A 12,800-nucleotide genomic window follows, 5' to 3' on the forward strand; every position below is an offset into this window, starting at 1 on the left:
ACCTGGTCAAACACCTTCCCCGCGTCCATCGCTACCACCACCTCTACCTCCTGACACTCCGAAGGACACCATAATTACATTGAGTAGCCTCCTCACATTGGCCGACAACTGCCTCCCTTCTTGTTTGATCTCGCCTATCACCCCTGGGACGCAGTTCTCGATTTGCGGCGCCAGCACAATTGCCAACAACTTGCCGTCCACGTTCAATAACGTTATCGGGCAATATGACCCACACTGCTCTGGATCCTTGTCCTTTTTCAATATCAGGGAGATTGAAGCCCACGATAGTGTAAGGTGGGGGGGGGGAGGGGTCATCCTCTCCCTAACCCCATTGTTACCGCTAACTAGCAGTGGCCACAGGTTCCCCCCCAAACGTTTTATAAAGCTCCACCGGAAACCCATCCGGACCCTAAGCCTTCCCTGCCTGCATCGCTCCCATACGCTCCCTAACCTCCTTCAGCCTGATTGGGCCCCCAATCCCTGCACCAACTCCTCGTCCACCATGGGAAACTCCAGCCCGTCCATGAACCGCTGCACGCCCCCCCCCCATCCCCCCTCCCACAGTGCGGCGGTCACGACCTCCCCCATATCATTTAGCTCCACATACAATCACCAACATATTTTTAATTGTTTCAATACACTGTCTGCATTTTGGAAGTGTTAAGTAGGATTTTCTACTTTAAGAAAAAGCTGGTGTCAAGTTTTGTTGTATGGGTTCCCCGTCTGCCTGACTTGGCTCCCACTAACTCCTGGTATGTTTCCTGAGGAGAGACTTGAGCTACTGAAATTAACTTGACTAAAACTGTCAAAAGTGTCAAACAAGATTTCATTAGGCTGAGGAAAGAATGATGAAGAGCCATGAATTTAAAATTGCCACCAAAAGGGTGAAGAAAGAGGAAATGGTTGAGGCAGAGACCATTAAATATTTTACGGGAAATTGGATCAATATTTTAGACAGAAAAAAATACAAGACTAAGGGGAGAGATAGCAGGATTTGTTTTAAATGGCTCTAGCGTAAAACCAGCATATATAAGATGGGCTCCATCTGTATTGTGAGCCTATATGGCCTAGGCAAAGAATGATAAATCTGTAATTTGTGTTCAGATACTTCCTTACACTCAGCCATTTTTAATTATACATATCACCATATATTATTACAAGCATGCATGTATCCTCATAACATATGCCATTGACAAGTGGTGTGCTTAACAAACAGCTGGGAAAAGATTCCATTACTCAGTGTGAAGTGAGAAAATCATTTGATCATTACCAATCTTAACGAGCACAGAAATACAGAATAAAAATGTAGCTTTTTGAGTTTTTAATACGATTGGGCTTTGGATTTATTACGATGCTTTTTTTAAATGCATTGAGCAAGCTTCGAAATATTGACAAAACTGTTTGTCCATTTTCGCTTAGATAACATAGTATGTTCTCAGGAAGTTGGTGTCCTTTTTACCTTGAGTAATACACAAACTGATGTTTATGTACAAAACATTCTAATCATTGATCCTCATCCATAAATAGTACAATTAAAGTTACAAAGAACAAAGGCAAGAGAAAGCACATGGGCATGATTATATTACAGCAATTCTTCATTGATGTGCTGCTGATAGTTGAGGCACTCAAATTCAGAAACAAACCAAGTGAAAAAGACTTCTTGCAATCAGAATGAAACAATGCAAAAAGCATTTGATATCTGAAGTGGTTAAGCATACCGTCTGGCTTTGTATAATTCAGGAAGACCCTGGCTTTGATGTTTGGTCTGCACTACATTAGCAGATCTTAGTAACATAGGTGATATAGATCCCTTTGGTATTTCTGAACATGGAATTGAAATAAAACTAGCATCAGTCCCTGGACGTTATTACTGTCCAGTGGCTTCTGTTAAAAAATCGTTTGTGTCTGAATGGATCTTGGTTGAAGACAGTGATCAGATATTTTCTGCACAAAATGAGGTGATCCCAAGTGCACAAAGGTTCTGATGTGCACTACCATGCAAGATAAGGCCATATCAATATATATAAATTGTAAGCACTTAAGACCATAAGGCCATAAGACATAGGAGCAGAATCAGGCCACTTGGCCGATCGAGTCTGCTCCGCCAGTCAATCATGGCTGATATTTTTCTCATCCCCATTCTCCTGCCTTCTCCCCATAACCCCTGATCCCCTTATTAATCAAGAACCTATCTATCTCAGTCTTAAACACACTCAGTGATTTGGCCTCTAAAGTCTTCAGCGGCAAAGAGTTCCACAGATTCAACACCCTCTGGCTGAAGAAATTCCTCCTCATCTGTTTTGAAGGATTATCCCTTTGGTCTGAGATTGTGCCCTCTGGTTCTAGTTTACTATGGTGCTTAAATTCAAGGCATCATTTTTCGGGATAAAATATAGAAAAGTTGCAAAGTTCAAAGAAATTCAGCTCACAAAATTGATTAACAAACACTGCGTAAAATCTCCCCTGATAATTCAGCACATGAATAAACATTCTGGTGTAATAGATAAAGAAAGGTTATTTGCAATTCATTTCTCATCCCTGGAGTATGTGAATTGACCCATTAGAACTTCTAATTACATTTTCAATAATTCTAATGTGGTTGACTTTATTATATTCCAAACATTTGTCACTTTGAGAAAATACATTTTATGACATCTGTTCTACATCTATTTTCATCCATTTTCATGTTAATCCTCTGGGCTGAGTTGGCACAATAATAATCCAGATTTATTTTATTCAATAATTTACTGTATTATATGATATGCACTTTGTTGAATCCCTCACAGAGCACCTTTTTTCTCGATTATCAAGCTTATATCTGTTTTTTATCTCTACTATCACCACTCATCTCCTCAAATAATCGACTCTTGAAAATTACTACCCCATCTCCAATTTCCCTTTCCTCGTAAAAGTCCTTGAATACGTTGCTGTCTGCCAAATCACGCTCTTCTTTCCCAGAGCTCCATTTTTGAATCCCTTCATAGTACCAAAATTACTCACATCAAATTGAGATATTATTTCCAACTTGACTGTGACAAAGGTAAACTATCCCTCTGAACCCTTCTCAACCTGCAACCTTTGATATGGTTGCCCATTTGTCTTCAACACACCGCCAATGTCATCCAGCTGGGTGGGACTGCACTTGCCTTGTTCCATTGTTCACAACCTAATCATAGCCAGAGATTCATTTGCACAGGCTCCTCTTTCCACTCCTGCACCATTGTCCCTGATGTCTCCCAAGGATCTATTCTTGGTCCCATCCTATTTCTCATCTGCTCCACAGCAATATCATCAGAATATGCAGTCAGTTTTGACATGTACACTGAGAGCAAACATCCATCTCCGCCTCATCACCACTTCTCTCAGCTCCTCCACTGTCTGTAACATGTCACAATAAAAAGTCTTACAACACCAGGTTAAAGTCCAGCAGGTTTGTTTCGGATCACTAGCTTTCCTCAGGGGAAGGAGCTGCGCTCCGAAAGCTAGTGATTCGAAACAAACCTGTTGGACTTTAAACTGGTATTGTAAGATTTCTTACTGTGCCCACCCCAGTCCAACGCCGGCATCTCCACATCAAGTAACATGTCAGACTGGTTGCCCAATATCTATGACTGCAAACATCAAAATTTCCTCCAACTAAATATTGGAAAGATCCAAAGCAATTGACTTCAGTTGGCAATGCAAACTCCACTCTCTAACTATCAACTCCAGCCCTCTCCCTGGCAATTGCTTGCAGCTAAACGAAACTGTTCACAATCTTAGTGTCATATTTGACCCTGAATTGAGCTTTCTACCATAGAACCATAGAATTTACAGTGCAGAAGGAGGCCATTTGGCCCTTCGGGTCTGCACCAGCCCTTGGAAAGAGCACCCTACTTAAGCCCACGCCTCCACCCTATCCCGAAACTCAGTAACTCCACCTAACCTTTTTAGACACTAAGGGGCAATTTAGCATGGCCAATCCACCTAACCTGCACATCTTTGGATGGTGGGAGGAAACTGGAGCACCCGGAGGAAACCCACGCAGGCACAAGGAGGAAGTGCAAACTCCACACAGACAGTGACCCGAGGCCTGAATTGAACCCGGGTCCCTGGAGCTGTCAGGCAGCAGTGCTAACCACTGTGCCACCTATAAGGCATAGGAGCAGAATTAGGCCATTCGACCCATTGAGTCTGCTCTGCCATTCACCCATGGGCGATGTTTCTCATCCCCATTCTCTTGCCTTCTCCCCATAAACCTTGATCCCCTTATTAATCAAGAAGCTATCCATCTCTGGCTGAAAGACACTCAGTGACTTGGTCGCCACAGCCCCCTCTGGCTGAAGAAATTCCTCCTCATCTCTGTTTTAAAGGATCGTACCTTCAGACTGATGTTGTGTCCTTGGGTTCTAGTTTCTCTTACTTATGGGAACATCCTCTCCACACACCCATGCTATTTAGGCCTATCTGTAAGTTTAAATTAGACACCCCCCCCTCCCTCATCCTTCTATACTCCATCAAGTATAGACTCTGAGTCCTCAACTGCTCCTCATATAACTAGACCTTCATTCCAGGGATCATTCTTGTGAACTTCTTCTGGACCCTCTCCAAGGCCAGCACATCCTTCCTTACATACAGGGCCAAAGACTGCTCACAATATTCGAAATGGGGTCTGACCAGCGACTTATACAGCCTCAACAGTATATCCCTGCTCTTGTATTCATCAATGTATATCGTGAAAAGTTGTGGTCCCAACTCTGACTCCTGTGGAACACCACTAGTCACTGGCTGCCATCTGAAAAGGACCCCTTGATCCCTACTCTCTACCTTCTGCCACTCAGCTAATCCTCTATCTGTACCAGTACCACGCCCCTAGGGTCCTGGGCTCTTGTCTTATTTAGTAGCCTTCTGTAAGGCACTTTATCAAAGACCTTCTGGAAATCCGAATAGATCACTTCCACTGGTTCTCCTTGGTCTAGCTTCCTCGTTACCTCCACAGTGCATTCCAACAGATTTGTCAGGCATGACCCTCTCTTGCTGACTCAGCCCTATTTTACCATGCACTTCTTTTTTTAAAACACAGAGTACCCAATTATTTTTTTCCAATTAAGGGGCAATTTAGCATGGCCAATCCACCTAGCCTGCACATCTTTGGGTTGTGGGGGCGAAACCCACGCAAACACGGGGAGAATGTGCCAACTCCACACGGACAGTGACCCAGGGCCGGGATCGAACCTGGGACCTCGGCGCCGTGAGGCAGCAGGGCTCACCCACTGCGCCACCGTGCTGCCCTTTTTACCATGCACTTCTAAGTGCTCCTGGATTGGATTGGTTTATTGTCACGTGTACTGAGGTACTGTGAAAAGAATTATTGTGCGTGCAGCTCAAACAGATCATTCCGTACATGAAAAGAAAATACATAATAGGGCAAACATAAAATACACAATGTAAATACAGAGACACAGGCATCGGATGAAGCATATAGGAGTGTGTAGTACCTCAATCTCATCCTTAATAATAGGCTCTAATATCTTACTAACAACCGAAGTCAGGCTAACCAACCTATAATTTTCTGCCTTCCCCCTTTCTTACACTGGGGTGTTACATTAGCCATTTTCCAATCCTCTGGGACCCTCCCTGCCTCCAGTGATTCCTGAAAGAGGATGACCACCAATGCCTCCATAATCTCCTCCAGCCTGCCTCCGTTAACCTGTTGCTGGAATCTTCATTCATGTCTTTGTTACCTTTAGACTTTGCTATTCCAAAGTACTCCTGGATGATCTCCCACATTTTATCCTCTATAAAAGTATGACCATCTAAAACCCTGCTCCCATGTCCTAGCTTTCACCAAATCCCATCAGCCTTTTCTCATTGATTAACATTGGCTCTTGGCTAAGCAATGCCTTGATTTTAAAATTGTTATCTTTGATTTCAAATTCTTCCATGGCCTTGCCCCTCCCTATCTGTCATCTCCTCCAGCCCTACAACCTTCTGGAATATGTGTTGCTCCAGGTTTGGTCTCTTGAGTATCCTGGATTTTAATCACTCCACCATTGACACCTGTGGCTTCTGTATTACATTTATTTATTCGTGGGATGTCAAGACCAGCATTTATTGTCCATTGTTAATTGCCCTTGCGCTTTCTTGAATTGCTGCAATCCATGGACATCCACAGATAGGCAGTTCCAGGATTGTGATCCAATAAGAATGGAGAAGAGGTAATATATTTCTAAGTCAGGATAGTAATGTGATTTGGATGAAAACTTTCAGGTGGTGGTGTCTTAATACCCTTGTCCTTTTAGGTGGCAGAGGTCTTAAGTTTGGAAAGTATTGTCAAAGAAGTCTTAGCGAGTTTCTGGGGATGGTGCACATTGCAGATACTGTGTGCTGTTTGTGGATGGAGCAAACCTTTAAGGTGCTGCATGGAATGCCAATCAAGCAGGATGCTTTCTCCTAGATGATATTAAGCTTCCTGAGTGTCGATAAAGCTGCACTTGCATCTATGAGCTTCTGCCGAATCCAAACTGAGTGTCGGTGACCAGGTTATTGGAGAGTAAGAGCTATTTAATAGCACTGTCGACAATATCTTCCATCATCTTCTTGATTGAGTATAGGTATCCATTGATAGGATAGGATACGTGCCTGGACAATTTTTTATTTTGTCAGATACATGTGAGTGTTGTAGCTCACTGGGATAGCTTAACTAGAGGTGCAACTTGTTTTGAAAGATAAATCAAGATGCTCTCAGGGCCCATTGCCCTTTATTCTATCCAATGGGATTATCTGTTTCTTGGTGACATGTGCAGTGAATTAAAATTGGCTGAAGGAAAACTGCATCTGTGAGGCTGGGAACTACAGGCGGAGGTCAAGATGGATCATCCATTTGGGACTTCTTGGTGAAGGCGTTTGCAAATGCTTTATCCTTATCTTTGGCACTGAGGCTGGGGATGTTCTTGAGGCCTCCTCTTCCTGTTGTTACATTTTCTGTCACCATTCATGACTGGATGGCAGAGTTTTGACCTGATCCATGAGGGGTGGGGTCACTTTCCCCTGTCCAGACATGCTGTTTTCATTGTATTGGATGCATGTAGTCCTGTGTTGTAGCTTCACTAGGCTTTTTAGAAATTCATTCTTGTGATGTGGGCATCGCTGGCTGGGCCAGCATTTGTTGTCCATTCCTAATTGCCCTTGAACTGAGTGGCTTGCTAAGTCATTTCAGGTGGTGCAGTTAAGAGTCAACCACATTGCTGTGTGTGTCTGGAGTCACCTGTTGGCCAGACCGGGTAAGGATGGCAGATTTCCTTCCCTGAAGGACATTATTTTTTTTTTTTTAATTTAGAGTACCCAATTATGTTTTCCCAATTCAGGGGCAATTTAAACTGGCCAATCCACCTAACCAGCATATTGGGTTGTGGGGGTGAGACCTATGCAGACATGGGAAGAATGTGCAAACTCCACAGAGACAGTGACTCGGGGCCGAGATCGAACTGGGTTCTTCGGCGTCGTGAGGCAGCAATGCCAACCTCTGATTGACCTTGCCGCCCTGCCCTGAAGGACATTAGTGAACCAAATGGGTTTTTACAACAATTGACAATGGTTTCAATGGTCATCATTTTAGTTCCAGATTTTTATTGAATTCAAATTTCACCACCTGCCATTGTGGGATTTGAACCCGGGACCCCAGAGCATTAACCTGGATCTCTGGAGTCCGAGTCCAGTGGCAATACCACTATGCCACCGCCTCCCCATTTAACACCTCATTTATGGTCCTGTCCAATGCTGCTCTTGGTACATTTTTCTACACTCCTTATTGAACCAGAGTTGATCCGCTGATTGACAATAAGGTTACAGATTTTCACTGGATTCAATTTAGTGGTTGTTGATCACCCCACCACCTCATGGATGCCCAGTTTTGAGTTGTTAGTATTTTATTTACCATGCTGGTGGTTTTTAAAAATTCATTCAAGGCATACGCCAGCATTCATTGCCCATCCCTAATTGCCCTTCAGAAGGTGGTGGTGAGCTGTATTCTTGAAATGCTGCAGTCCATGTGATATAGATTCTTCCATTGAGCTGTTAGGAAGGGAGTTCCTGGATTTTGACCCAGAGACAGTGAAAGAATGGTGATGCATTTCCAAGCCAGGAAGATGTGACTTGGAGGACAACTTCCATATGGGTTCTCGGCACCTGCTGGCCTTGTCCTTCAAGGTGATAGTGGTTGTGGGTTTGGAAGGTGATGTCTGAGGAGCCTTGTTGATGGTACACACTTCTGATACTGTGCTTCAGTGGTGGAGGGAGTGAATGTTTGTGGAAGGGGTGCTAATTAAGTGGCTGCTTTGTCCTAGATGGTGTCAGGCTCCTTGAGTGTTGTCAGAGCTGCACTCACCAAAGCAAGAGGAGAGTTGTGTGGCACTACCATCGTTCAAAACGGGATAGACTTCAAACAGATCTAGAAACTGAAGACTGAGCATCCATGAGGTTCTGTCGGCCATCAGCAGCAGCAGAATTGTACTCAACCACTATCTGTAACCGCATGGCCCAACAAATCCCCCACTCTCCAATTACCATCAAGTCAGGGGATCAACCCTGGTTCAATGAAGAGTGCAGGAGGGAATGCCAGGAGCAACACCTGGCATACCTAAAAATGAGGTGCCAACCTGGTGAAGCTGCAACACAGAACTACTTGCATGCCAAACAGAATGAGCAGCAAGTAATACACAGAGCTAAGCAATTCCACAACCAACGGACCACATCTAAGATCTGCACACATCCAGCCGTGAATGGTGGTGCACCATTAAACTAATCACTGCAGGAGGAGGCTCCACAAAATTCCCAATCCCCAGTGCATCAATACAAAAGACAAGGCTAAAGCATTTGCAACAACCTTCAGCCAGAAATGCCGAGTGGATGATCCATCTCAGTCTCCTCCGGAGGTCCCCAGTATCACAGATGTCAGTCTTCAGCCAATTTGATTCACTCCATGTGATATCAAGAAATGGCTAAAGGCACTGGATACTGCAATGGCTATGGACCCTGACAATGTTTCGGCAATAGTCCTGAAGACTTGTGCTCTAGAGCTTGCCGCGCCCCGAGCCAAGCTGTTCTAGTACAGCTACAACACCGGCATCTACACAGTAATGTGGATAATTGCCCACGTATGCATTGTGTACAAGAAACAGTACAAATCCAACCCAGGCAAATAGCATCCCATTAGTCTACTCTCGATCATCAACAAAGTGATGGAAGGGGACATCAACAGTGCTATCAAACAACAATAACTGCTCACTCAGTTTGGGTTCTGTCAGGGTCACTCAGCTCCTGGCCTTATTACAGCCTTGGTTCAAACATGCACAAAAGAGCTGAATGCCAGAGGTAAGATGAGAGTGACTGCCCTTGATATCAAGGCAGCATTTGGCCGAGTATGGCATCAAGGAACCCTAGTAAAACTGGAGACAATGAGAATCGGAAGGAAAACTGTTCACTGGTTGGAGTCTTACCTGGCACAAAGGAAGATGGTTGTAATGGGTGGAGCTCAATCATCTGAACTCCAGGATATTACTGTCGGAGTTCCTCACGGTAGTGTCCCAGATCCAACCATCTTCAGCTGCTTCATCATTGACCTTCCTTCCATCATAAGGTCAGATGTGGGATGTTCACTGATGGCTGTACAGCCCATTTGATTGCTACTCCTTCCACAAACATTTAATCCCTACATCCACTGGCGAACAATGGTAGACATGTGTACCATCTCCAAGATGCACTACAGGACTCACCACAGGATTCCTAGCCTTTGACCTTCTCTTGTAGCGCAGTATTTATATGGCTAGTGCAGTTCAGTTGTGGTCAAAGGTAACCCCAGGGTTGTTGTTAGAGAGGGATTCAGTGATGGTAATGCCATTGAATGTCAAGGGGCGATAGATAGATTGTCTCTTGTTGGAGATTGTCATTGCCGAGCACTTGTGTGGCGTAAATATTCCTTGCCACTTGTCAGCCCAGGCCTGTATATTGTTGGTCTTGTTGCATTTTTTCTTCCAATTAAGGGCCAATTTTAGTGTGGCCAATCCACCTACCCTGCACATCTTCGGGTTGTGGGGGCGAAACCCACGCAAACACGGGGAGAATGTGCAAACTCCACATGGACAGTGACCTAGAGCCGGGATCGAACCTGGGATCTCGGTGCCGTGAGGCAGCAGGGCTAACCCACTGAGCCACCATGCTGACCCAGTCTTGTTGCATTTTGAAATAAATGACTTCAGTATCTGAGGAGTTGCGAATGTGCTGAACATTGTGCAATCAGCAGTGACCACTTCTAATAATATGATGGAAGGAAGGTCATTGATGAAGCAGCTGAAGATGGTTGAACCTAGGACACTACCCTGAGGAACTCCTATAGTGATGTCTTGGAAGATCACCGACACCCACCAAAGAGATACATAAGTTGGAAGGTGCCTTCTGGGCAAAGGTTGGACATTGTCCTTAAATGTATCTGTACAAGGGAACTCAACAGCTCTTGTGGATTTGACAAAACTTCATCCAAACTTGAAACGTCAGCTCCCTTCTGTCTCCACAGATGCTCCTGAGATTGTCCAGTATTTTCTGTTTTTGTTTCAGATTCCAGCATCCACAGTAATTTGCTCTGAGCTCTTTGTGGTAGCGGGTTGCACATAGTAAGTTCTCTCTGGGGAAAAACATTTTTCCTGAATTTTCCATGTGATTTATTGATCACTATCTTACACTTCTGATGTCTGGTTCTCATTTACTGTAACAAATATGGTTTTGATATATTTTTCGTTGCACAATGAATTTTAGGTATTCTACGTTATAAATGTTTGTTTGGGGGCGGCACAGTGACGCAATGGTTAGCACTACTGCCTCACGGTGCTGAGGACTCAGGTTTGATCCCGGCCCCGGGTCACTGTCGGGTGGAGTTTGCACATTCTCCCCGGAAAAAAAATGAATTGGGGACTCTAAATTTATAAAATAAATGTATGTGTGAGGTTTTGGCGAGCATCAGTTAACTGCTGTTTGATGGGAGATTGCTGCTTTCACTACTTAGGTTAGGCGTAAATAAAGGATGTCATGTGATGAGAGATAATGGCATGATTTCTGAACTGCGTTGCGCTTGACCCTGATCCGGGCGAATCTCGGGAGAATCCCAAATCAAGATTTGCGCCGGGCGTAAACCACTTTGCAACTCACCCGGCCCGCTCCCGATGGCTCCCGATCTCACCCAAAAATTGTGAGACGGTTCAACCTTTAATGCCTGAACAGCGTGCTTGAACTATAGGAGCGTTAGCATCATAGAGGCAGCTGCCAACACTCAAACACTAAAGAGCAGGGCTTCACCACTGAGGACCCTCACGTGGCTAACCGCTAAGTGACTGGATGAGTGGAGGACAGCTGAGCACGGCCTCTTTAATGTTGCTGGCAGAGGTCTGGGGTTGAGGGGTTCCTGATCTGGCTGGGGGTGAGTGTGCAGAGTGCTGAAGGGGGCACCACATGTGCAGGGGACGCCGCTCAGCCTGAAGATCCATCAAGCTGAGGAGGGAGCCAAAGGGGGATGCCAGCAAAGTGCCAAGGTGTCCATGGGGCCATTAGTTCTTCCATGAGTTGACGGACAACATATGCCGCAGAAGACTGCATCTCAACAGAGAGACAGTGCAACACCTGAGTCACATCTTCGTGGGCACCCGCTCCTGGTGGCCGTGAGGGTCACTGTAGCGCGAAACCTCTATGGCATTGGGTTATTCCAGACCTTGAGCGGGGACCTATGTGGCATAATGCAGTCATCAGCCCACAGTGCATCCACAAGGTTACAGATGCTCTGTACGCCTGGGTATCAGATTATATCAACTTTGACCAGGACCACGCCCAACAAGATGCCCTTGCTGCAGGATTTGCTGCCATCGCCCAGATACCCCAGGTCCAGACTGAGGCAGAGACCTGAAATAATGAGGCCCACGTTGTAGGTGCACCAGGCTGCTCAAGATGTGGTTACGATGCCTGGCCCGCTCTGGTGTGGCCCCACAGAGGGGCCCATTGCCCTTGAGATACGCCGGTGTCAGGAGGGGGTATTCAGAAGAACTGGAGATGGTCATCTCCTTGGTGGAAAACCCCAGGTTGGGCTCCAGCGCTTCCTCCTCCCTAAGGGTGACTCCATGGGATGGAATGCAGCTGGATTGAGCTCCAGAAGCTTCTGAATCATCTGGTGCTGCCCGTGCTGGAGGTTCCCCATTCTCTGCACCATGGTGTCAATGCCCTCAGCGGTGGCCCTCAGTGACTGGACCATGCTCTGCAGTGCCTCAGCAATGCCTGACTGTGGCTGGAACATATCCCTCATTGACTGGGGCATGATGTCAAGGCCCTCAGCCATGTTCATCACTGACTGAGCCATGCCTTGGACACCACCACTCAAGGTGTGAGGTGTGGACGTCGTGCTCCAGGTTGTCCATTGCGGTTGCCATCCTACTAGTGTTGGCCTGGGAGCCACGCATTGCTGGCACCATCTTGTGTGCCTCGAGTGTTTAGGACTTCTTCAATCGGCCCTGCAATTGCTGGAATGCCGCTGACACCCCCTTCTGAAACATGACTCTGACCTATCATCTGCATCAGCTCTGTGAGAACCTTGTCCAGAACTCGACATCTGGTTGGGACACAGCTGAGTCCCGGGATCCAGCAGACTTCTGACTGCTGTCTCCCTTGAATTTTTCTGCTTCCACCTGGTGCATCAGCAACTGTGTGGTGCTCACCAGATGGTGTCCCTGAAGCCTGTCTCTGCGCTGGTGGAAGGTGCGAGTGGTAGCTGTGACTCCTCACCTGTG

At 45.8% G+C, this 12,800-nt stretch overlaps 1 protein-coding gene across 2 annotated transcripts in view; it reads right to left on the reverse strand.

Annotated features, from left to right (window-relative positions):
• Positions 1–585: 585 nt before the first annotated feature.
• Positions 586–12,800, reverse strand: part of LOC140389287 (EEF1A lysine methyltransferase 3-like) — a 41,848-nt gene continuing 29,633 nt past the window's right edge. Inside the window, exon 5 of one of the 2 annotated variants that reach the window (XM_072473465.1) lies at positions 586–1,459. The gene's annotated coding sequence lies outside the window, so the exon portion shown is untranslated. Of the gene's footprint in view, positions 1,460–10,386; positions 10,658–12,800 lie in introns of those variants that run through there. The other variant, XM_072473464.1, reaches the window with a different exon arrangement.

Source organism: Scyliorhinus torazame, chromosome 14, assembly GCF_047496885.1.
Source record: "Scyliorhinus torazame isolate Kashiwa2021f chromosome 14, sScyTor2.1, whole genome shotgun sequence".
NCBI classification, from domain to species: Eukaryota; Metazoa; Chordata; class Chondrichthyes; order Carcharhiniformes; family Scyliorhinidae; genus Scyliorhinus; species Scyliorhinus torazame.